The sequence below is a fragment of the Pan troglodytes genome, chromosome 8 (assembly GCF_028858775.2).
Source record: "Pan troglodytes isolate AG18354 chromosome 8, NHGRI_mPanTro3-v2.0_pri, whole genome shotgun sequence".
Classification (NCBI taxonomy): domain Eukaryota; kingdom Metazoa; phylum Chordata; class Mammalia; order Primates; family Hominidae; genus Pan; species Pan troglodytes.
Genome location: NC_072406.2, coordinates 22,357,932 through 22,384,768, shown reverse-complemented (window position 1 = coordinate 22,384,768; position 26,837 = coordinate 22,357,932). Strand labels below are relative to the sequence as shown.

The window sequence follows — 26,837 nt, the reverse complement described above, 5'->3', positions numbered from 1 at the left end:
ACAAGATTAAAAGTTCGTTAAATCTATAGTAGTTATAATTGTAACTAAACCACAAGGCAAAGAAAAAATTAAGTTATAATTTAAACTAAACTGAGCTGGATGAAGTGGCTCATGCCTGTAATCCCAGCACTTTGGAAGGTTGAGGCAGCTGGATCACTTGAGCTCAGGATTTTGAGAATAGCCTGGCCAACATAGTGAAACCCCGTATCTACGAAAAATAGAAAAATTAGCTGGGCATGGTGGTGTGTGCCTATAATCCCAGCTACCTGGGAGGCTGAGGCATGAGAATCTCTTGAATCTGGGAGGCGCAGATTGCATTGAGCCGAGATGGCACCACTGCTGAGGCAGACAGATCACTTGAGCTCAGGAGTTCGAGACCAGCCTGGCCAACACTCCAGCCTGGATGACAGAGCAAGACTCTGTCTCAAAAAAAAAAAAAAAAGAAAAGAAAAGAAAGAAAGAAAACAAAGTAACTAAACTGGAAAGCAAAGGCAAAGAGCAATGGTCTGTTCCACAATCAGCTTGTGCAAAGGTATACACATGCAGGATAAATTCCCCAGCCATTCTGAGGTATACCTTCTTAACCACAGATAACCAGTAAAAGGGCCAATATATGTTATGATTCTGGATTCAAGCAAAAGTTAAAAACCATCTTCATTCCAATTAGAAATGCAGTGATTACTTAAATCTCTACTATCTAATTTCCATCTTTAAGGACGCCTGACAGTGACACCTGATTAAATAGCCAAGAAAACAAGTGCTGGAGTTCACTGAGGGGCTCAGACACTGGGGTGATGGTCTCAGAGTAATCTTCATTGTAGTTCCGGGGCAAATTTACTTTCTCTGAAATTTTGAGCAAGACACTAAAACTGTCACCTCTGGTAATGTGGAAAATACTGAATGTACTGAATAGACTTGGAGTCTAGCTAAGGGGACTTCCAGGCAGAATACTGAAAATGCTATCTAGCTTCTGCTCACTGTCAATGACCAGTGCCAATGGAGAGCATCAAAGAAAAGAACACATTTTGTAGTTTTCTAATAGAATTTGCAGGACATTGTAAAGCATCCGTGGCAGTCTTTCCTGTTAGCGAACTGAACTTAAAGCTTGGAAACAGTCTGGGGCAAATATTAAAATTAATCCATGGCTATGACTATACAAGCCTTTATTCAGATTTTACAAAGATCCAAGGCCGTCGCATGAAGATACTTTCAGGAAGCCAGGGGCCTTGTAAATGTATGATGGCTGTGCCTGGGCAGGCCCTCACCGGTAAACAATAGGGATTCTAAAAATCTGAAGGATATTGTCCTAAAAACGCATCAGAAATAGTGAAGGTAGAGAAGGACATACCCAAAACAAATGTGTGGGTGTGGCTTCTTCTAATGGAGTAGATTATTGTTTCATAAGACGCCTATAAAGTTTTAGAAATTTTACCAGGTTAGATTAAAAGAGACAGAGAACAGCCCAACTGAAATGAATATTGAGACCTCTAAATTTTTATGAGCAGGAGACAGGCTGAAAAAACTGCATCTGTGAACATGGGTTATTTCTTACGAGAAAGAAAGCATGTCTCAGAAGGTGAAACAAAGGATTAGAATACAGACCCTGCAGTCACAGGGTTCTAACTCGGTGCAATATGGGGCCCTAAACGGAGGTAATTGATGAGTGTTCTGCTGGGTTTAATATTGCTACAGGCCAGGGACTGCCATGTGTGGCCTGTTTCCTCGCTTTGAATTGAATTAGGTATTGCTGTTGTACAAAAGCTTGCCTAGCCCTCCATTTTGTGTTGAGTATATGGAAAGCAAATAACTTGTTTTTTTGGTTAATAGGCCTTTAAACCAAGAGAAGACATACCTGAGCAATTGAACCAGAAGGGATGAGCCCCACCTGGATCTGATGCAGATTAAAATATCTTGGACCTTGGGCCTGAGCTTGGAATGGAAGGAGACCTTTGAGGATCTTAGTGGGGAGTAAGTATGTTTTGCAAAAGGGAGAAATGGAAATAATTTGTGCTCAAAAGTTGGACTATGGCAGCTTGAGGTCAGTGAAGACATCACTACACAAGCTTTGGTACTCCTGCCATTAAGACATAAAGACAGTTTTCTTTCCCTTTAAATCAAAACAGGCTTGGACTGTTTTAACCAATAGAGTATGCCAGAAGTGACCCATAGAATGTGACGGAAGTGACCTCATGTGACTTTTGAGCCTAGATCATAAAAAACCATGAAGCTTATGCCATGTTCCATGGGTTGTACCAATAAGAGCCCTGATCTACTAGATAAGCCTCCTGGGGATGCCATGTACTTTTTTCTTATACGTTACAATTGTCTTAAGGAAAGGGTGATGCCAATTATAACATGACACAGCGATTTTTGAAAATGTTTTGCATATTACTTTGATATTTTGAATTAAATTTTAGATTCACTTTCAATTTCTTGGTTTTTTTTGGTTTTTGTTTGTTTGTTTGTTTGTTTGTTTTTAGAATCTCAGAGTTCTTCAAAGAGAAAAAAAAAGAAAATCATATTTGGGCTTAGACTGTAGTTAGTATCTTAGCTCTGGCTGATATAACAAAGTACTGTAAACTGGGTAGCTTTTAAACAACAGAAACTTATTTCTGACAGCTCTAGAGGCTGCAAATCTGAGATCAGGCTGCCCACATGGTCAGGCTGTGATGAAGGCCTTCTTCTGGGTTGCAGATGGCTGTCTTCTTGTATCCTCACATGATAGAAAGAGGGTGTAAGACCTCTTGGAGTTCTTTCCATATGGGCACTAATCCCATTCATGGGAATTCTACCCTCCTGGTTTAATGACCTCTTAGAGGCTCCACCTCTTAATACCATCACCTTGGGTATTAGAATTTCAACATATCAATTTGGGAAAACACAAATGTTCAATCCACTGCAGTTAGCTTAGAGATTTGCAAGGAAACCTCATTAGAAGGCTTGATCATATAGGTAATAACCTTCCACAGTATGTGTTTTAATGGAAAGAATAATGTGAGAGTCAGCCAGGATTCCTGTGTTCCTTCCTTACTCTGCCACTTAATTAACATGTAAAGTTCTCAGTTTTTCTCATCTTCAAAATAAACATATTTCATAACTGATATGGTTTAGCCTTAAGTCCCCACCCAAATCTTATCTTGAATTGTAATCCCCAGGTGTTAAGGGAGGAACCTGGTGGGAAGTGATTGGATTATAGGGGCAGTTTCCCCCATGCTGTTCTCATGATAGTGAGTGAGTTCTCATGAGATCCGATGGTTTTATATAATAAATGGTAGTTTTTCCTGTGCTCTCTCACACTCTCTCTCACCTGCTGCCATTAAGACGTGCCTTTGCTTCTCTCTCACCCTCTACCATGATTGTAAGTTTCCTGAGGTCTCCCCAGCCATATGGAACTGTGAGTCAACTAAATCTCTTTCCTTTATAAATTACCAAGTCTCCAGTATGTCTTTATAGCAGTGTGAGAACAGACTAATACAATAACATAGCAACTGTTGTAAAAATTGACTAGTATAAAATTATATGACTTTGCAAACTGCGTCTCTATATAGAAATGGTAATTGCGAGCATCAGTCATGCCAGCTGATTTTCATTTTGGTAAGCTGAGCTTCTCCACCTTGCCTCACTTCCCTGACTGTGCCCTCTGCTACTTCATCCAAATCACCTGAAGGGCTCTTGTAAACACAGATTGCTGGGTCCCATCACCAGTGTTTCAAATTCAGCAGGTCTGTGGTGGGGCCCTAGAATTTGCATTTCTACCAAGTTTCCAGATGACGTTGATGTCGCTGGTAAGACAACTGTTTGAAAACCACGGATTCAGCAGGTGAAATAAGCCAGGGTTGTTTTGTTGTTGTTGTTTGTTTGTTGTTTGTTGTTTGTTTTTTTAAAATAAGCAATATGCGTAGTGGGAGTGACCTCTGGTCATGTTTGCATGGGTCCTACCCAAAAGGCAGATGACATTGTTTACCTTTAAAATGTATTTCTTTCATGTTTTTTGTTATTTACTTTGGTCTTGCTAAAACATCATTTTTGAACAAGTAAAATCATTCTTTTTATCCGAAAAAGATACTTGTATCATTCAAAATCAAGAATGTAAGCTCCATGTAGCCAGCGATTTTACCTGGCCTTATTTATTCTTTTCTTTTTACCTAGCATCTAGAAAGTAAGTAACTGGTATAAAATAACCGTTAAATAAATATTTGGAGAAAGAATCAATAAAGCATTATATTTATAAGGTAAAAATAGAGAAAGTATATAATAGTAATGAGAAGACCATTATTAAACTTATTAATTTATGAACTAGTATTTTTTTCAATTTAACAAACTTATTATCCTGTTTTATGTTTTCTTCAATTTTATTTTATTTTGGATTCAGAGAGTACAGGTGGATGTTTCTTATGTGGGTATATTGTGTACTGGTTGGAATTGGGCTTCTAGTATACCTATTACCCAAATTGTGAACATTGCATCCCATATGTAATTTTTCAATCCTCACCCACTTCCTAACTCTTTTGGAGTCCCCAGTGTCTATTATTTCCATTTTTATGTCTCTTTGTATCCATTGTTTAGCTCCCACTTATAAGTGAGAACATTGCTTATTTAATTCTCTGTTTCAGAGTTAGTTCACTTAGAATGATGGCCTCCAGCTTCATTCATGATGCTGCAAAGGACATGACTTCATTCTTTTTCATGGCTGAATAGTATTATTTGGTTTATATAGACCACAGTTTCTTTATCCAGTCAACTATTGATGGACACTTAGGTTGGTTCCATGACTTTGCTATTGTGAACAGTAATGCAATGAACATATGAGAACAGGCATCTTTTTTATATAGTGATTTATTTTCCTTTGGGTAAATACCCAGTCGTGGAATTGCTGAGTCAAATGGCAATTCTATTTTTTATCCTTTGAGAGATCTCCATAGTGTCTTCCATAGAGGTTGAACTAATTTAAATTCCCAACAACAATGTGTAAGCCTTCCCTTTTCTCCGCATCCCCACCAACATCTGTTGTCTTTTGACTTTTTAATAATAGTCATTCTAACTGATGTGAGATAGTATCTCATTGTGCTTTTAATTTGCATTTGTCTGATTTTTACTGATACTGTGCATTTTTCATGTGTTTCTTGGCCACTTATATTTCTTCTTTTGATAAATATCCATTCATGTCCTTTGCCCAGTTTTTAGTGGGGTTATTTTCTTTTACTTGTTGAGTTGTTTTATCCCTTAAAGGGGTATTTAATTAAAAATTAGTAACGATAATAAAGTGTAACTAACATTTTAAATGCTTAGAATGTATCAGATAATATTTTAAGAATTTTAAATTTATTAACTTTAAACAAACAAACTGCCCCATAAAAGAGGAATGCAAAATAATTTCCTGTTAGAGATGGTTAGAGCTGAGGCACAGTGGTTAAATAACATGCAAATAGTGCAGATTTACACAATCAGTTTCTCATTTTGAAACTTATTTGAATAAAAGTGTAAGAAACATATAGTAAGTTATAAATATAGAAAATTCTGGAACTATGAAATGTAAATTAGAACATAAAGTCAAAATTTCAAATTTTGTTGGGAACAAAGCAGAGAGATGGGTGCAGACTGAACATAATAATGAAGGATATTTGACTTTCCTTCCCAGTAAGAAAAACAAAAGCTATTCAAGTTCACAGGTTAATACATTCTCTTCCAACAGAATGACCTGTGGTTTGCTCTACCTGTTTAGGTACCAAGATGAACTGGCAGAGAAAGTGCATCTTAACTGAATCTCTAATAATGCAATGAAGAGAACTTGTAGAATTAAATTAGAATAAAGAGAGAATTACTTTGTGAACAGCCACCCACAATAAATATAATAAAAGCAAATATCAAATGCCCAAATATGATGCGAATGTCAAAGAGGTTGGGTAATAAGAACAGATTCGGGAGAAGACCTGGGCACCTTTCTGGGACAGGTGCTGGCCCTAACCCTAGACTTCTCAGGAGTGGTGAGGTGAGTGGAGAGAGGTATGCAGAGAGTAATAGCTATGGCTTGAATGCTTGTGCCTCCTCCAAAATTCATGTTGAAATTTAATCCCCAGCGCAACAGTTTTATGAGGTGGGGCCTTTAGGTGAGTAGAGGTGGGATTAGTGCCCTTTTGAAAGGACTTGCAGGAGTGAGTTCAGCCCCTTTTGCTGTCTGTCCCTTCCAACTTAGGAAGACACCATTTGCCCTCTGTCCTTTCCAACTTAGGAGGACACCTTCCAAGGTGGCTTTCTAGGTGCCACCTTGGAAGCAGAGAGCAGCACCCCCGCAAGACACTAAGCCTGCTGGCATCCTCATTTTGGATTTCCAGTTTATCGAACTGTGAAGAAATAAATTTATGTTCTTTATTCATTGCCCAGTTTCAGGCATTTCGTTATAGGAACCCAAATGGACTAAGACAGTAATATTCATATAAAAATAGGTGTGTCCATTTATTATTTTTATCCTTTGGAGTTTATCAGTATCTATTTATGCTACATTTTCAGGGGAGTAAACAAAAAGTACTCTCCAAAAAATGATTTAAACAGGTACTAAGGGCAGGAGCCATAATTAACCGTCTTTATTTTCCGCCATATGTCTAGCACTGTGTATAAAGTTGGCATTCAAAAATTATGGGCTGAATGGCTGAATAAGTGAAACTTAATACTTTAAAAAGGCCTCATCAAAATAAGCAGACATTCATAAACAGCTATAATATAAGACATATCAAAAATGTCAGAACCTCAAAAATAGAAAGAAATCATTTACACCTGGTAATAAACATAATCTTTATGACAGAGGGGAAATTTTAGCTGTGTCTTTTCCAGATCCATAAATCATTAATTTCTAAAGGTGTTTGTGCTTTGACGTATCATTTTTTTCTTACTCAAATTGACTCTATTCCATACATATAAAATATTTTTTCAAAGATACATAACTTTTCCTCACTGTCTTTTTTTGCACCAAACATATGAAATTATTTCTATCTGTACCATATAGAATAGGCAGTGGGGACTCTATTATGTAACACTGATCAGTCTGTGCCATTTAATCTTCATGTTTGAACTCCCAACAGTATATTACATATGAAAAGTAAAATAACTCTATAGACTGGGCGCGGTGGCTCACGCCTGTAATCCCAGCACTTTGGGAGGGCAAGACAGGTGCATCACAAGGTCAGGAGATCAAGACCATCCTGGCTAACATGGTGAAACCCCATCTCTATTAAAAAATACAAAAAATTAGCTGTACACACCTGTAATCCTAGCTAATCAGGAGGCTGAGGCAGGAGAATTGCTTGAACCTGGGAGGTGAAGGTTGCAGTGAGCAGAGATTGCACCACTGCACTCCAGCCTGGGTGACAGAGTGCGATTCCATCTCAAAAAATAAATAAATAAATAAATAAATAATAAATAACTCTTTAAACTCCATCTCAACGCAAAAATAAACATTCTACATTATTGAACCAGAATCATTCAGAATGGTCTAGGTCTCCTCTTACACTCAAGCTAGGAAATTAATGATGCTTTCAAAGATATTTTTTCAAAGTTTCAAATTTACATAATTTGATGACACAAGTATATGGGTAAACATTTCCTAACTGCAGCAAAAACATTTTTGCTAAATCTATTGGTATCAGGAAAAAGTAAATCAAGTAGCAGAAGAGCTTGGCTAACTATCTGCAAACACCTGGATTTCAGAAAGGTATCATTCACACTGGAATGACTGACTTGACAGTTTTCCTAATACTGACCAGCCTTACTTGTAGACTCTGAATCCAGGTTCATACAGGAGCACTTGATCAGGTAGCTGGCATGGGGCACATGTATGTAAATAAACAGCATGAATGAAAATAAACCACAATTCATTTATATTTAACACACACACAGCAAGAGTGGAAAACAACCTTCTGTCCAAGTGCTTTGAAAAGATTCAACAGCCATTGTTACATTTCATGCTGTTGCTTGACAGATCAAGGCATTGCAAATATTTGATGTTTCTAAATAATTATTTTTATGGCTGCTAATGGAAAACAAGGTTCAAAACACATAGCAGACCACTGCTCAGAGGCTTAGCCTTAATAGAAAGTCCAGAGCAAGAGCATTAATTTGAACAGAACAAGTATTCTTGTCTTCTACTTTATTTGAGAGTTCAAGAGATGATATTGTACAATTACTGTTGCCTTGGATGCTGCCTTTACTGTGTAGATTTCTGCTACCAGCTAGGCGTCATGGGTCCTCTGGGAGGAACTCATAGGGTAAGTGTATTTTTAAGTCAACAGAAATGCTGACACTCTCAGAATGGGGGCTGAGTATTTACTATGAACTGTAGTTCTTTATTGGGTCAGGTGCTTTTGCAGTAAAAATGGCTTTACAAATATCCTGGTCTCATCAAAGGCAACCTGGTAAATGTTCCTTTCTCAGCAGTAGTGCAGTAGCATCCTCACTTATAAACCTGTTGTTTAGCGCAATTTCAAAACCTTCTGTTTTCTGTCCATTTATAGATGGTACCAAGCTTCACATAAGGCTTTTTCCCCTTTGGGCTTCAGATGGCCCTCATGCAGCTTTAACAAGACCTTGGAAGAACCTAGCTCAAAGAGAGTGCAGTGTGCATCCACATCTGCTTGATGAGTAGATGAGAGCCAGTGCTAATGGTGTTTTTCAGACATTCAAAGGAGTTTCAACAACAGACATTGTTTCATGCTGAGTCTTTAGGGCAAAATGCAAGCATTTAGAGAAACTTCATACAAAAAAATATTCGAAATTTTAACCGCAAGTGTATTACATCTTTAACCATAAAACAAAACCATAAAATGTCCATGAAAGGATCCAAGACACCCTTGAAAAATGCCCTTCAAAAATTAATCTCTTATTTTTTTCTGCAAGCCATTAGCTAATAAGAGGAAATGGATACTTTGGGTGATTTTTTATTTTATTTTATTTTATTTTATCTTTTTTTAATTGTCAAATACCTTCTTTTAATAAAAGGGCTTTTTTCTTTTTTGTAATTTTATTTTATTATTATTATACCTTAAGTTTTAGGGTACATGTGCACAATGTGCAGGTTAGTTACATATGTATACATGTGCCATGCTGGTGTGCTGCACCCATTAACTCGTCATTTAGCATTAGGTATATCCCTAAAGCTATCCCTCCCCACTCCCCCAACCCGACAACAGTCCCGAGAGTGTGATGTTCCCCTTCCTGTGTCCATGTGATCTCATTGTTCAATTCCCACCTATGAGTGAGAATATGCGGTGTTTGGTTTTTTCTTCTTGCAATAGTTTACTGAGAATGATGATTTCCAATTTCATCCATGTCCCTACAAAGGACATGAACTCATCATTTTTTATGGCTGCATAGTATTCTATGGTGTATATGTGCCACATTTTCTTAATCCAGTCTATCATTGTTGGACATTTGGCTTGGTTCCAAGTCTTTGCTATTGTGAATAGTGCCGCAATAAACATACGTGTGCATGTGTCTTTATAGCACCATGATTTATAGTCCTTTGGGTATATACCCAGTAATGGGATGGCTGGGTCAAATGGTATTTCTAGTTCTAGATCCCTGAGGAAACGCCACACTGACTTCCACAATGGTTGAACTAGTTTACAGTCCCAGCAACAGTGTAAAAGTGTTCCTATTTCTCCACATCCTCTCCAGCACCTGTTGTTTCCTGACTTTTTAATGATTGCCATTCTAACTGGTGTGAGATGGTATCTCATTGTGGTTTTGATTTGCATTTCTCTGATGGCCAGTGATGGTGAGCATTTTTTCATGTGTTTTTTGGCTGCATAAATGCCTTCTTTTGAGAAGTGTCTGTTCATATCCTTTGCCCACTTTTTGATGGGGTTGTTTTTTTTTTTCTTGTAAATTTGTTTGAGTTCATTATAGATTCTGGATATTAGCCCTTTGTCAGATGAGTAGGTTGCGAAAATCTTTTCCCATTTTGTAGGTTTCCTGTTCACTCTGATGGTAGTTTCTTTTGCTGTGCAGAAACTGTTTAGTTTAATTAGATCCCATTTGTCAATTTTGGCTTTTGTTGCCATTGCTTTTGGTGTTTTAGGCATGAAGTCCTTGCCCATGCCTATGTCCTGAATGGTAATGCCTAGGTTTTCTTCTAGGGTTTTTATGGTTTTAGGTCTAACGTTTAAGTCTTTAATCCATCTTGAATTAATTTTTGTATAAGGTGTAAGGAAGGGTTCCAGTTTCAGCTTTCTACATATGGCTAGCCAGTTTTCCCAGCACCATTTATTAAATAGGGAATCCTTTCCCCATTTCTTGTTTTTCTCAGGTTTGTCAAAGATCAGATAGTTGTAGATATGAGGTGTTATTTCTGAGGGCTCTGTTCTGTTTCATTGATCTATATCTCTGTTTTGGTACCAGTACCATGCTGTTTTGGTTACTGTAGCCTTGTAGTATAGTTTGAAGTCAGGTAGCGTGATGCCTCCAACTTTGTTCTTTTGGCTTAGGATTGACTTGGCGATGCGGGCTCTTTTTTTGGTGCCATATGAACTTTAAAGTAGTTTTTTCCAATTCTGTGAAGAAAGTCATTGGTAGCTTGATGGGGATGGCATTGAATCTATAAATTACCTTGGGCAGTATGGCCATGTTCACGATATTGATTCTTGCTACCCATCAGCATGGAATGTTCTTCCATTTGTTTATATCCTCTTTTATTTCATTGAGCAGTGGTTTGTAGTTCTCCTTGAAGAGGTCCTTCACGTCCCTTGTAAGTTGGATTCCTAGGTATTTTATTCTCTTTGAAGCAATTGTGAATGGGAGTTCACTCATGATTTGGCTCTCTGTTTGTCTGTTATTGGTGTATAAGAATGCTTGTGATTTTTGTACATTGATTTTGTATCCTGAGACTTTGCTGAAGTTGCTTATCAGCTTAAGGAGATTTTGGGCTGAGACAATGGGGTTTTCTAGATATACAATCATGTTATCTGCAAACAGGGACAATTTGACTTCCTCTTTTCCTAATTGAATACCCTTTATTTCCTTCTCCTGCCTAATTGCCCTGGCCAGAACTTCCAACACTATGTTGAATAGGAGTGGTGAGAGAGGGCATCCCTGTCTTGTGCCAGTTTTCAAAGGGAATGCTTCCAGTTTTTGTCCATTCAGTATGATATTGGCTGTGGGTTTGTCATAGATAGCTCTTATTATTTTGAGATACGTCCCATCAATACCTAATTTATTGAGAGTTTTTAGCATGAAGGGTTGTTGGATTTTGTCAAAGGCCTTTTCTGCATCTATTGAGATAATCATGTGGTTTTTGTCTTTGGTTCTGTTTATAGGCTGGATTACATTTATTGATTTGCGTATATTGAACCAGCCTTGCATCCCAGGGATGAAGCCCACTTGATCATGGTGGATAAGCTTTTTGATGTGCTGCTGGATTCAGTTTGCCAGTATTTTATTTAGGATTTTTGCATCAATGTTCATCAAGGATATTGGTCTAAAATTCTCTTTTTTGGTTGTGTCTCTACAAGGCTTTGGTATCAGGATGATGCTGGCCTCATAAAATGAGTTAGGGAGGATTCCCTCTTTTTCTATTGATTGGAATAGTTTCAGAAGGAATGGTACCAGTTCCTCCTTGTACCTCTGGTAGAATTCGGCTGTGAATCCATCTAGTTCTGTACTCTTTTTGGTTGGTAAGCTATTGATTATTGCCACAATTTCAGAGCCTGTTATGGGTCTATTCAGAGATTCAACTTCTTCCTGGTTTAGTCTTGGGAGAGTGTATGTGTCGAGGAATTTATCCATTTCTTCTAGATTTTCTAGTTTATTTGCGTAGAGGTGTTTGTAGTATTCTCTGATGGTAGTTTGTATTTCTGTGGGATCGGTGGTGATATCCCCTTTATCATTTTTTATTGCGTCTATTTGATTCTTCTCTGTTTTCTTCATTAGTCTTGCTAGCAGTCTATCAATTTTGTTGATCCTTTCAAAAAACCAGCTCCTGGATTCATTAATGTTTTGAAGGGTTTTTTGTATCTCTATTTCCTTCAGTTCTGCTCTGATTTTAGTTATTTCTTGCCTTCTGCTAGCTTTTGAATGTGTTTGCTCTTGCTTTTCTAGTTCTTTTAATTGTGATGTTAGGGTGTCAATTTTGGATCTTTCCTGCTTTCTCTTGTGGGCATTTAGTGCTATAAATTTCCCTCTACACACTGCTTTGAATGTGTCCCAGAGATTCTGGTGTGTTGTGTCTTTGTTCTCGTTGATTTCAAAGAACATCTTTATTCCTGCCTTCATTTTGTTATGTACCCAGTAGTCATTCAGGAGCAGGTTGTTCAGTTTCCATGTAATTGAGCAGTTTTGAGTGAGTTTCTTAATCCTGAGTTCTAGTTTGATTGCACTGTGTTCTGAGAGACAGTTTGTTGGAATTTCTGAGTTTTTACATTTGCTGAGGAGAGCTTTACTTCCAAGTATGTGGTCAATTTTGGAATAAGTGTGGTGTGGTGCTGAAAAAAATGTATATTCTGTTGATTTGGAGTGGAGAGTTCTGTAGATGTCTATTAGGTCCGCTTGGTGCAGAGCTGAGTTCAATTCCTGGGTATCCTTGTTACCTTTCTGTCTCGTTGATCTGTCTAATGTTGACAGTGGAGTGTTAAAGTCTCCCATTATTATTGTGTGGGAGTTGAAGTCTCTCTGTAGGTCACTCAGGACTTGCTTTATGACTCTGGGTGCTCCTGTATTGGGTGCATATATATTTAGGATAGTTAGCTCTTCTTGTTGAATTGATCCCTTTACCATTATGTAATGGCCTTCTTTGTCTCTTTTGATCTTTGTTGGTTTAAAGTCTGTTTTATCAGAGACTAGGATTGCAACCCCTGCCTTTTTTTGTTTTCCATTTGCTTGGTAGGTCTTCCTCCATCCTTTTATTTTGAGCCTATGTGTGTCTCTGCATTTGAGATGGGTTTCCTGAATACAGTACACTGATGGGTCTTGACTCTTTATCCAGTTTGCCAGTCTATGTCTTTTAATTGGAGCATTTAGTCCATTTACATTTAAAATTAATATTGTTATGTGTGAATTTGATCCTGTCATTATGATGTTAGTTGGTTATTTTGCTCGTTAGTTGATGCAGTTTCTTCCAAGCCTCAATGGTCTTTACAATTTGTCATGATTTTGCAGTGGCTGGTACTGGTTGTTCCTTTCCATGTTTAGTGCTTCCTGCAGGAGCTGTTTTAGGGCAGGCCTGGTGGTGACAAAATCTCTCAGCATTTGCTTGTCTGTAAAGTATTTTATTTCTCCTTCACTTATGAAGCTTAGTTTGGCTGGGTATGAAATTCTGGGTTGAAAATTCTTTTCTTTAAGAATGTTGAATATTGGCCTCCACTCTCTTCTGGCTTGTAGAATTCCTGCCAAGATATCCGCTGTTAGTCTGATGGGCTTCCCTTTGTTGGTAACCCGACCTTTCTCTCTGGCTGCCCTTAACATTTTTTCCTTCATTTCAACTTTGGTGAATCTGACAATTACGTGTCTTGGAGTTGCTCTTCTCGAGGAGTATCTTTGTGGCGTTGTCTGTATTTCCTGAATCTGAATGTTGGCCTGCCTTGCTAGATTGGGGAAGTTCTCCTGGATAATATCCTGCAGAGTGTTTTCCAACTTGGTTCCATTCTCCCCATCAGTTTCAGGTACACCAATCAGATGTAGATTTGGTCTTTTCACATATTCCCATATTTCTTGGAGGCTTTGTTCCTTTCTTTTTATTCTTTTTTCTCTAAACTTCCCTTCTCGCTTCATTTCATTCATTTCATCTTCCATCACTGATACCCTTTCTTCCAGTTGATCGCATTGGCTCCTGAGGCTTCTGCATTCTTCACGTAGTTCTCGAGCCTTGGTTTTCAGCTCCATCAGCTCCTTTAAGCACTTCTCTGTATTGGTTATTCGAGTTGTACATTTGTCTAAATTTTTTTCAAAGTTTTCAACTTCTTTGCCTTTGGTTTGAATTTCCTCCTGTAGCTCGGAGTAGTTTGATCGTCTGAAGCCTTCTTCTCTCCACTCGTCAAAGTCATTCTCTGTCCAGCTTTGTTTCGTTGCTGGTGAGGAGCTGCGTTCCTTGGGAGGAGGAGAGGCGCTCTGCTTTTTAGAGTTTCCAGTTTTTCTGCTGTGTTTTTCCCCATCTTTGTGGTTTTATCTACTTTTGGTCTTTGATGATGGTAATGTACAGATGGGTTTTTGGTGTGGATATCCTTTCTGTTTGTTAGTTTTCCTTCTAGCAGACAGGACCCTCAGCTGCAGGTCTGTTGGAGTTTGCTAGAGGTCCACTCCAGACCCTGTTTGCCTGGGTACCAGCAGCGGTGGCTGCAGAAGAGCAGATTTTCGTGAACCGCGAATGCTGCTGTGTGATCGTTCCTTTGGAAGTTTTGTCTCAGAGAAGTACCCGGCCATGTGAGGTGTCAATTTGCCCCTACTGGGGGGTGCCTCCCAGTTAGGCTGCTCGGGGGTCAGGGGTCAGGGACCCACTTGAGGAGGCAGTCTGCCCGTTCTCAGATCTCCAGCTATGTGCTGGGAGAACCACTGCTCTCTTCAAAGCTGTCAGACAGGGACATTTAAGTCTGCAGAGGTTACTGCTGTCTTTTTGTTTGTCTGTGCCCTGCTCCCAGAGGTGGAGCCTACAGAGGCAGGCAGGCCTCCTTGAGCTGTGGTGGGCTCCACCCAGTTCGAGCTTCCCGGCTGCTTTTTTTACCTAAGCAAGTCTGGGCAATGGTGGGCACCCCTCCCCCAACCTCGCTGCCGCCTTGCAGTTTGATCTCAGACTGCTGTGCTAGCAATCAGCGAGACTCCATGGGCGTAGGACCCTCTGAGCCAGGTGCGGGATATAATCTCCTGGTGCGCCATTTTTTAAGCCCATCGCAAAAGCGCAGTATTAGGGTGGGAGTGACCTGATTTTCCAGGTGCCATCTGTCACCCCTTTCTTTGACTAGGAAAGGGAACTCCCTGACCCCTTGCGCTTCCTGAATGAGGCAATGCCTTGCCCTGCTTCGGCTTGTGCACGGTGTGCCGCACCCACTGTCCTGCGCCCACTGTCTGGCACTCCCTATTGAGATGAACCCAGTACCTCAGATGGAAATGCAGAAATCACCCGTCTTCTGCGTCACTCATGCTGATGGCTGTAGACCCGAGCTGTTCCTATTCGGCCATCTTGACTCCAGCCTGGATGATTTAATATGTTCCATCTATCTGTTTTGCCTATGTTTTTAACCACCAAAGACTAAATTAACCACCAAAATATAAAAGGAAAGTTGCATTCACAACATGTTAATTAACATAATTAACTTAAAACATCAATTATGTTTACATTTCATGAATGGTGGCAAAGAGGTAAGAGACATTTATGGTGATGGGAACCAAGGTTTCTTCCTTTTATGAATAAGATGACTATTGAGAATATTTTATTTCTGACATAGTCATCAAAAGTTTGGAAAGAAAGGATGGCCTTAAGTGATATTGTCAAAGAAGAGATACATGTCATTCTGAGGCCCCCAATATATATAACCTGGTAGATAAACTGAAGGTTATCTACCAAGACAGACTTTCAGCAATGATAGAACTTGAGATGGGTTGGTGACCGATACCTATGAACAATCACCAAGGAAGAAAATTTAAACAGGCATTATAGATTGCAAAAATATGGAACCAACCTTAGTGCCCTTCAACCAATGAATGGTTAAAGCAAATGTGGCGTATATATGCCATGGAATACTACTCAGCCAAAAAAAGGAATGAAATAATGTCTTTTGCAGCAACTTGGATGGAGCTGGAGGTATTATTCTAAGTGAAGTAACTCACGAATGGAAAAGCAAACATCATATATTTTGACTTATAAGTGGAAGCTAAGCTATGAGGATGAAAAAGCATAAGAATGATATAATGGACTTTGGAGATTCTGGGGGGAAGATTTGGAGGGGAATGAGGGATAAAAGACTACATATTGGGCATAATGTACACTGCTCGGGTGACCAGTGCACTAAAATCTCAGACATCACCACTGAAGAACTTATCCCTGAAACCAAAAAGCACTTGTATTCCAAAAACTATTAAAATAAAAATTAAAATTAAAAACAAAGCAGAGGTGCTTTGTGCTGGAGCTTTTCTTATGTCCCAAATCATTTGGATTATTGAGCAGGAAAGGAGAAGCTAAATTTAAAAGGGGTGTATGTGTGTGCACACACACGTGCACACATGTATGTATATAAAACGATGTTAGGGCCTTGAAAAACTATGAAAATATTTCAGTTATAAATTTCCAGATTAAATCTCTAGTGGAGTAGAGGGTAGATCAAGGCTGATAAAATTTTCCAGAAACTTGAGAGACAGAATAAATACACCTGGGATTATCTAGTGTGGAGCCTCCTGCATAGCTGTGGGCAGAGCTGAAGATCATCTACTTAATTTGGGGAATGGCAGAGCTTAAATTCTGACACACCCACTGGGTCAGGGCAGTCCATTGAAGGAACAGGTGCGTCTATGTGTATGATGAAAATAATCTGTCCAGAATCTGGAACATGCTACCTGAATGCAAGTAAGAAAATGATCTGTTCATGAGATTTACAGAAGGTGTGCCTCTTATCAATGTATTGCTCCTTGGCTCCTCATCCACCCTTGATTTTCTGCTGGCAATATCAGAAGCTTTCTCCCTTGACAGCTGGCAGGATGCCATGGAGGGTGTTGGAAGGATACTGAGGAGAAAGGGGCTTCTGGTTTACCCGTGCTTTTCTTTCTCCTTGCTCTGTGGTGCTGAGCTGGTGCACAGGATGCCTGTGGAGCTCTCTGCGTTTGGCATCAGTGGAACTGTTAGTGGCTTCAGTGGAACTGTTAGTAGCTTCAGTGGAACTGTTGTTAGTGACTTCAGTGGAACTGTTGTTAGTGGCTTCAGTGGAACTGTTAGTGGCTTCAGTGGAACTGTTGTTAGTGACTTCAGTGGAACTGTTGTTAGTGGCTTCAGTGGAACTGTTAGTGGCTTCAGTGGAACTGTTGTTAGTGACTTCAGTGGAACTGATGTTAGTGGCTTCAGTGGAACTGTTAGTGGCTTCAGTGGAACTGTTGTTAGTGCCTTCAGTGGAACTGTTGTTAGTGGCTTCAGTGGAACTGTTAGTGGCTTCACACGTTCCACAGATGCCCCTATTGGTGGTTTCCCAGGGGATGCCCATGGTGCCTTCCCAGTAAGTTGTACAGATGACCCAGCCAATTTCCCAAGAATTGCAACAGTAATTCGCCGTTCCCAGTGGCCCCTGGTGAATGTTACTGGCTGTTCTCTGACCACCACCAGCCTTGGCCATCAGATAAGTACCAGCTGTGGCCCAGAACAACCCAGCAAACTCCTTCATGTTCAGTGGGCCGCACACCTTCTCTCCTGGGCATTCCCAGTCATGGGGGTGGGGGATGCTCGCTTTTCCTGTTTATTCTTTCCATGGAAACTCTGTTAGTTGGCTTGAGCTGCCATAGCAAAATTCCACAGACAAGGTGGCTTCAACAACATACATTTATTTTCTCATGGTTCTGGAGGCCAAAAGCCCATGAACAAGGTGCCAGTAAACAGTTTCTGAGAACAGCTTTCTCCCTGACTTGCAGATGACTTCCTTCTCTCTGCGTTCTCCCAGGGCCTTCCTCCTGTGCATGTGTTCTGTGTCCTAAGCTCCTCTTCCTTTAAGGATAGCACACCAGTCATACTGGATTAGGGCCCTGCCCTTATGAATCCATTGAAACTTACTGGCCTCGGCTGGGCACAGTGGCTTACGCCTGTAATCCCAGCACTTTGGGAGGCTGAGGTGGGTGGATCACCTGAAGTCAGAAGTTCGAGACCAGCCTGGCCAACATGGTGAAACCCCGTGCCTACTAAAAATTAAAAAAAAAATTAGCCAGGCGTGGTGGCAGGCACCTGTCATCCCACCTACTTGGGAGACTGAGGCAGGAGAATCACTTGAACCCAGGAGGGGGAGGTTGCAGTGAGGCGAGATCGCCCCATTGCATTCCAGCCTGGGCGACAGAGCAAAACTCTGTCTCAGCAAAATGAAGTAAATAAAATAATAATAAAATAAAAAGTAAACTTATTGGCCTCCATAGAGGTCCTGTCTCCAAATACAGTCACGTTGAGGGGGCTGGGGCTTCAACATATGCGTATTGGGAAGACACAATTCAGTCCATAACAGGCATTCTCCCTCAACTGTAGGCTAGTCTTAGGCATTCTCTGTTATTTCCATTTGGCAATTCCTCTAAATAGTTAACAGTTCTTCATATCAAACTTTTCCTGTACAAATGACTTTGTGGTCACTGCCTCCTTGCAGGACTTGACTGATATAGCAGCTAAGGCAATGTCTCAACAGATCCCGTCTCCCTTCTTATAACAGCTTCGTGTATAGAAATGGGCATTGGCTTTGCCCTCTTCTGATATCCCATCTAGTTACTCCGAGGGTGCTGGCTTTAACCTAGGCCTGTAGACCTGATTTCATATTTAATCTATATCTATCCTGAGACAGGATTCAATCACACATAAGCACCTACCTAAACTTACTAATGAAGCCATTGCCACGGCCTACTTGGCCTACTCCTCTGGAATCCTTTGATACTTTGGTTGAGCCAAAGTAAATTCAGCTTGATGTCCTGCCATCACACAGTGACAGCAAATAGGATGACTGTTTAGAAATGTGTAATCCTATGTCCTGTTTGCCTTGCTGAACACTCCAAAAATCATTTAAGGAATTAGGACCACTGTGTCTCTCTCAGAAATGAGCTAGTTATGCTAGGATTTCCTTCCCTGATCAAGTCACTGCAAAATGACTAAAGTCCAACGTGAGTCTGTCTGACCCTGCTCTGCATTTGCAAGTGGCTTCTTGGCCGAGCCAATTAAGGAAGAACGGTATGAGCTCACAGAGGCCTGCTGGTGTGTCAGGGAAATTTCTTCCTTCAGCGCTTTTTAAAAGGGGTTTATATCTGCCTTTCCAATGGCATTCACTTTGACAATGCAGAAAATATGCCTTGTGTTCGTTTCTTTACAACCACCTCCCCAGCCCCCAAATTTATATGAAATAATTTAGGGCCTTTATGCATTGTTTGATTTGGCATAAGTAGTACTTATTAGTATCAGAAAAAAAAAAAACCTCTCTTTCATTCTCTCTCTTTTTCTTTCTCTCTTTCCTTTCTTTCTCTTTCTCCTTCCTTTCTTCCTTGCTTCATTTCTTCCTTTCCTCCTTCTCCTTCCTTTCTTTCCTCCTCCCTTCTTTCTTTCCTCCTCCCTTCCTTCCCTCCCTCTCTCCTCTCTCCCCTCCCCTCCCGTCCACTCCCCTTCCTTCCTTCCTTCCCTCCTTCCTTCCTTCCCTCTTTCCTCCCTCCCTCCCTCCCTCCCTCTCTTCCTTCCTTCTTTCTTCTTTAAAATAACATATTACCATCCTTAGAGGACAGTGGCTTCCAGTAACTAAAGGCCCATTTTGAGGGCCCAAGCAAGTTTGGAGGAGTTGGGATAGAGTGCAATGCCCTCATATGAGAAAATGGTAAATTGGGAGAGCTTGGAGCGGGATTGGATCTGGGAGCTGCACTTGTCAGTGACATGAGGCAGGAACTCAAAAGGGGAAGGGAAAACCATGACTCAGCTTCTTGCCCCAATCAGTTCAGCAATGTGGCCAGATCCTTGGATGAAGAAAGGCATCCAAGGAGGTTTGCAAGGTAATTTGCTGTGAGGGAAAAAATAAAAAAACAAAGCCTCTCCTCCACCTTGCCTTCTAAATCTTCAGCAAATTCTATATGGTTCGTTAGTGTTTCTAGCGCTGGAAGCCATTTTGGAGGTCTGCATCCTGGCACTGGATTGGCTTCTGTTCGGCTCTGGGTTGAAACAGACTCCAGACAGGGGCAGCCCACATCTGCAGCATCACAGAGGGGAGGAGACGTGGGAACGGGAACTCTAACCTGCTCCTGCCACGTGCTAGTTGGTAAGGCAAGTGGCCTCACTGCTCTGTGTCACCATTTTAATTTCCTCATCCATAACATGAAAATAATATCATAACAATTACCTCAAGGTTGTAAGATATAAGTGTTAACACACATATTCAGGCATAAACTGACACACAGTGGGCACCTAATAGGTGTTGCATCTATTTTAGTTTTGTGTGCTTTTGAATGATGGAATGGTTTGACCCTAGTCATTAATTTATTTCAATATGTTTATTCTCTTCTTCAGCACATTTGTTGATTCAACAGACTTACAAATAAAAGCAAGAGCTATGTAGCACATAAACACTGTATCTGCCTAATGAAGCCAAATCTCTGACTACCGTTTAAGTCACTTAAAACCTGATATAGTTGCAAGTTCATTTGTTTATTCAATGAGCCTGTTTTCTGTGCCTAATATCTAGATACTTTGCTAACTATTATAATATCATTAAGTCAGATTATGCTTCTTGGAAATTGCTCTGATGGTTGTATTAAAAGAAAATGTAAGTGAAATCTGAACTAGAAGTTTCTTGGTTTTGCTAAGTTTAGAAAACTTAATTCAGTAAAACAAATAGTGAGAAAGTCATGTTATTAGGAAGGAGAAAAGAAAGACACTAATTCATGACTACCTTCTCATGCTTACCTGAAATCTAATCACAAGGCAAAAATACTATCACATTTACATTATAAATGTGAGAAAACTGGCTTCCCTGGCTTTAAAATTAGGCATGCAAGCACCAAGCAAGTTTCACCTATGAAAGGGAATCTCTGAGAATGCTGGACACTCTTATTTCATTCTTGTTTCTGTTTCTTGCTTCTTGCTCTGGTCACCATTAACCCAGTTTCTCATCTTTTGATATCAGATTCTGTTGTCAGGAGCTCTTCTTCTGGACCTAATAACAGGTTTGATTTCTTTGATTCTGACCTTCTCTCATCTTTCTCTTCTGGATGCTCTGAGGAGTCACTTCCTTGAAGAAACCACATCTTTCCCCCTTTTCTGGTATCAGTCCATTTGAATGACCCTATGCCCCAGTCTCTCTATGCTCCTTTCAAAAAAAGGATAGAAAAGACATCAAATATCATTTTTGAAATATGCATCATACATGAATCTGCACTCTATTTTTAAGACACTCAAAATAATTAGATTATTTTAGTCATGACAAAATCAATTTCAAATGCTGAAAGGTATCTAAATATGAGTATCACGGGGCCTCTTCTGTTTCACATAGCAACATATAAACTACTTGATGGGAAGTTGCCAATGTGTGTGACCAAAGAATCAAATAACTTTAGATAAATCATTTTATTCCCAGAGGCACATCTAAGAAGGAAGGTTTGTGGAGCTGAAAATGTTGAAAGTTTTATTTTCAATGAACATTCAAACCAAAGGGAAAAATACAAAGAAAAACACAAGATCCAACAAAACAAAATCCCAGCAGCATAGGATGTCATTACCTTGGAGAAGAAAACACGATAAAAATGTCAGAAGCATTTATCTTATCCTGATGAAGGTGTGATAATCTGTTTGGTGTCATACTGCTGCATTCCTCTTACCTTTGAAAATTAGACCTACTGGATCCGCCCTTCTAATTTCCAGAATCTAGGACTAGTTTTGTCTTGAGGCAGGAAATATATAGGTAGCACTGGTTTTCTTACCAGTGACCTCATATCAAAGCCCCGATGAAGATCAAGCATCCGTGAGAATGACATGGCAGGCAGGGTGAGGGCTCCTCACTTAATGGATCCTTAACCCAGCAATTAAGTGCTTTCAGGATATGGATCAGAAGAAAGATCTAAGTCAGTGGACATGCCCCACACCACTGTTTTCTTTTTTTGTTTTGTTTTGTTCTGTTTTTTGAGATGGAGTCTTGCACTGTCGCCCAGGCTGGAGTGCAGTGGCACAATCTCATCTCACTGCAACCTCCTCCTCCTGGGTTCAAGTGACTCTCATGCCTCAGCCTCCTGAGTAGGTGGGACTACAGGCACGCACCACCATGCTGGCTAATTTTTGTATTTTTAATAGAGATGGGGTTTTACCAGGTTGGCCAGGCTGATCTCGAACTCCTGACCTTAGGTGATCCGCCTGCCTTGGCCTCCAATGTGCTGGGATTACAGGCATGAGCCACCACGCCTGGCCCTGCTTTCTTAGTCCTATACGAAGCCAGTCCTGAATTTCAGTCATCAACTGATTCTACACGGAGTTAGGGATCTACCAAGTAAAAGGAACCTCAGAACACTTGGCTCACTGCTATCTATACCACCGAGGAGGCTTGAGTGGAAGCCAGTTCTCCCAGTAGCCAGAAAAAAGAAACATATATGGTATTCTGAAGTATCTTGCTACCACATACTGTTAGCAGGCATTCCTGGACTTAGAGCCAGCTTATACGGAGCCTTACACACCTGGAATCTGGTCTCTTCCTAAGACCATAATTGTTGTTCCTAAGACCTTAATTTTCACCCATTACCTCAAGCCACTTAACTGTATTCCTATTCTGTTATCCGAAGCCTGAGTGCCTATCTCGGAAACTGGCTTACTATGCCAATACTGCTAGGGGTGGCCTTCTAATAACTCAGCCTTGTTGTCCTTAGCTCTTTCTCTGTTTTGCCTCTGAGAACACGTATCCCATCCATAACCCAAACTCATGCTATGGCCCCTCTGCTTGTTGACTGATACAAATCAGCTGCTTGCCTTTCATACCTGCAAATGGTGGCTACATCAGAGGACCCCTTTCCAGGCTCTCATGCAGGAAACGTTCCTGGATTCCAACATCTGTCTTCTTCTAGACTCCATGCAATGGCTGCCTGATGTCTGAACCTTGCGATCTTCCTGTGTCTTAATCCACCACTTCAGATTCAAGATTAAAACCAAGTGGGCTTGTATAAATGTTCCTCTAAGTGTCCAAGTTCTGAAAATCATATTGAAACTCCCTGTATGCCCTAGAAACTAGAATCTCTCTTCCCCAAGGTGGATCATGTTAGTAGTAACTGGAATTCCTCCTTCCCGAAGCCAGCCACAAAACCCAGAAATATTACTTGAACCTTTCCCTGCATTTCTACCTAAGAGCTGGCCATAAAGAAATTCTTTGACTTATTCCAGAGGGATCCTGCCCCATACCCAGGAGGAAGGAATGCTGCTCAGAGAGGCCAAGAAGAATCTAGACAGGCAGTCCCTGCTGGGTTACTCCCTTCCGTCTACTGCATTAGATCATCCATACCCCTTTAGTTCAATCACATTTCTACATGGATATGGATGTCCTTTCTTCACTGAACCTAAACATACAAATTGACAGTTTTGTCTATATCTTTAGTTCTCTTCATTCCAAAGGCTCTCATGTCACATAAAATTATGATCAAATACATTTGTTATGCTTTTCTCTTGTTAACCTGTTTTTGTTATAGGGGTATCATCTGTGACTCTTATGATGAGGAAGAAAGGGCTCACCTCCTTTCTGCCCCTATGGTTCCAAAATAGCCATGATTACAGGATGGTACAGGAGCTAGGGGACCACGTCCTTTGCCACAATGTTACTAGAACGTTGAACGGAAGTGGGTTCAAAGGCACAGTGCATTGCAGGACCCACATATAATGAATCGGTTAACTTGGTCAAGGTTAAAACCACAAAGAAAAACACAATTTTTTTTTAAGCCTGAGCTTATCAAATAGCCTGTCAATAGAGAGGTCTTTGTCTCACGGCCTTTCTGTATATTTCTTACCTGACAGCATCAGAAAGAGAGGGCCTCTTGCCTGAGAGTGCCATCAAGGTGGGACTGCTATTCTTAATCCCTTTCCCACTGATTTCTTCTTATTCATTGGCCTTCCTTTGTGTCTAAAGCTCTGATCTTTAGGACATTGGCTTTGTTGATATAGGAGCTAAAAAAGAAATTATTTAGGTTGATAGTGAGGGTAAGAGAGTCCTCGATAAGGTTTCTTTTTAATAAAAAGCAGCCCCCAAATCATTTCCTTTCTAACAAATAGCAGGCTGTAAAATTGAGCTGCAGACATAGATAAGCAAGCTGGAAGCTTGCATAGGCAAATGCCAGAGCTGTGCCAATAGAAAAGGGACACCTGGAAGCCAGGTATATTCAACATGGAGGTTCCCTCTTCCCTTTTTTTTGTAACTATGTGTGCAATAAAAAGGCAGGCAACATGACAATGGCCAGGTACAGACTCTATCTGCATGATAAAAGATTAGGGTGAGATGGCCAGCCTCTTTGTGTGCTATGTAAATGGCACCTGGTCCAACCAATCTTTTGGGCTCTAAGTAAATCAGATACCGTCTCCTCAAGCTGGTCTATAAACCCCCCCGTGCATTTCACCACGGAACCAGAAGACCCACTGTGGATCCCCTCCCTCTCTGTAGCAGAGAGAGCTTTTTGCTTTTCGCTCACCTATTAAACCTCCACACCAAAACTCACTTCTTTTGTGTCTGCATCCTCGATTTCCTTGGCATAAGACAACGAGCCTCAAGTATTTGTCTCAGTCAATGACACCGCTTCATTGGAATGATTGTTTGGAGAGCATTCATTTTGAAGACAGGTAGACATGCCTGTCTCTGCCCCTTGCGAAGTTTGAACAATTGTAAACACTGTCTCTGCCCCTTGCAAGGTTTGAACAATTTCCCTAACCTTTTGTTTGAGGTAAGGAATCTCAGCTTCCTTACAAGTCAAATGAAGCTAAAAATAATGCTGTTGAGATAAGGCATAGTTATTGTTAAAGGGTTTAGCGTTGTTCTGATACATGCAGGATACATAATAATTATTAGTTTCTTTTTCAAATTAGGATTGCTGAACAGATGTGCACCCAATTCCTGGAAATTTCTTCAGATCAAAACCCCTTTCAGATTTTCAGACAATAGGGCATCCTTTGACATTAATGGAGGTTTAGGACAACCCCAAAGACACAATCTGCAATTTCTCACTTTTAACGTATTTTTTGCCACCGTCACTTTGCAACTGCTGCACAACCAAAGAGCTGTTACTCTTGCTTCAGGTGCAGTTTCAACATCAATACCTCTAAAGTACGTCTCCTCATCTGCCCTTTCCTTCACAGGGGAAGTTGCTCATTTCCTTCCCTATAATTCGCAAAATATGTATTCTCAAAATATGGTCCATCTGCATTATATACTTTGCATAACATATTTTGTAACACCTATCAAACTCTATTCAATTATTTTTACATGTCTACATATAGAACTTGTATTTTATGGCACGCCCATATCTGCAATATCTAGCTGCACACCTAATAACTGCTCAATAACTATTTGAGTAGGTAGATGAGCAAACGAAACATAAAAGAATGATTGTATGATTAGAGAAAATGAGTTTTTACTTGGTGCACAGTTCTTGCCAGAGTTAGGTGTCTTAGATACAGTCCTTTTGATGATGATAAATACAATTAATAATAAATGCCACATAAATCAAAAGCAATAGATATTCAGAACTCCAAATCTTGAATTTATGAACTCTATAGATTTTCTGTACTAAAGTGGTTCCTAAAGTAAATGGATCTTTCACACTAAATTTGAGAGTTAAAGAGGAATGCTACTATACAGAGAGACTCAATAGATAGATAGATAGATATAGATAGACGATAGACAGATAGATAGATATAACACTATTTAACCTGTTACTTTGACATAAGGAACAATAGTTACAGTTAGCAAATTATAATATGAGACCAGACAGCTGATTTCAGTATCTTCATGCCCAACTACCTGTTTTATCAATGTGATTTTCTCTTTTTAACTGGTGCCTAGTTAGATCTTAATCACTATTCAACTAATGCCATGTCATCTGTTATACATTAAGGTGTTTTATTTGTGAGTGATTTTTAATGAACTAATTCAAAGTGCTGGTTGGATATCTTTTGCCTGCATGTCTTATACTAAAATTCTTCTGTTGTGTGTTCTCCATGAATCTTAAGGCTTCAGATAAATTGTGCTTGTATGTTGAAACCTGATGCACTATTAATTAAATGAATAAAGCAAGACACAATTTAAATTTAGCTTTCTAAGCAAACCAAAATGAAGGCAGCTGCGTCCCATTAGCTTCTGATTTTCTGCAAAATGGAGGGGGAATGGGATATAAAAAATAGTGTTGAAAATTGAGCAGCTTGTGGTTATGTTGCTATAGTTACCAGAGGCCTTTTTGATGCTTTATTGGGTTGGCAAAGAAATAGGCTGTTTGGAATAGTTTCACTAAACACTCTTATTCACTGAAATAGTGCTGACATTTGGCCACGAGCCTTCAGTTCCTCCACAGACTTAAAACATGGATGTGAAAGGAAAAAGGAAAAATTCAAATTAGCTCATGAACTCTGGATCCATTTTCCATTAACCACAGGAGGGAAATCCGTCAGTTTAGGGACAAACATGAGGGTAGAAACATTCCAAATCACTTACATGCTACCTCTAGAAAGCTGATCGGGTGCTTCTGAATAAAAACAAACCCAACTGGGAGGCTATTTAGGAAGTGGAAATGATAATGCTTCACAGAACAGGGGATTGTCATATAGGAACCTTTCTAAAGAAAATCCGTCTGCTAGTTTGGCTCTATAGCTATCATGAGAAATATGTCCAAGAGGAAATAATCAGATAGGGAGAAGGCATACATTGCTCCACTTCTCAAAAATAAATGCAAAGGTTAAATGTTTCTTTTCTGAGAATTTCTATAGCAACATATAGATTTGTTTTAATGACTACTAATTTTTAAAACATTATTTTAAGTTCAGGGGTGCAGGTGAAGGTTTGTTACATAGGCAAACCTGTGTCATGGGGGTTGGTTTTACAGATTATTTTATCACCCAGGTATTAAGCCTAGTACCCATTAGTTATTTTTTCTGATCCTCTCCCTCCTCTCAGCCTCCAACCTCCAGTAGGCCCCAGTGTGTGTTGTTCCCCTCT

General features: G+C 40.0%; 1 long non-coding RNA gene across 3 annotated transcripts in view; it reads left to right on the top strand.

The window, feature by feature from the left end:
- LOC107966900 (uncharacterized) overlaps window positions 1–26,837 on the top strand; it is a 570,559-nt gene that overhangs the window by 344,412 nt on the left and 199,310 nt on the right. For all 3 annotated transcript variants that reach the window (XR_008537673.2, XR_008537675.2, XR_008537674.2), the window contains one exon: window positions 1,828–1,968. This is a non-coding gene — a long non-coding RNA (uncharacterized LOC107966900). The remainder of the gene's footprint in view (window positions 1–1,827; window positions 1,969–26,837) is intronic.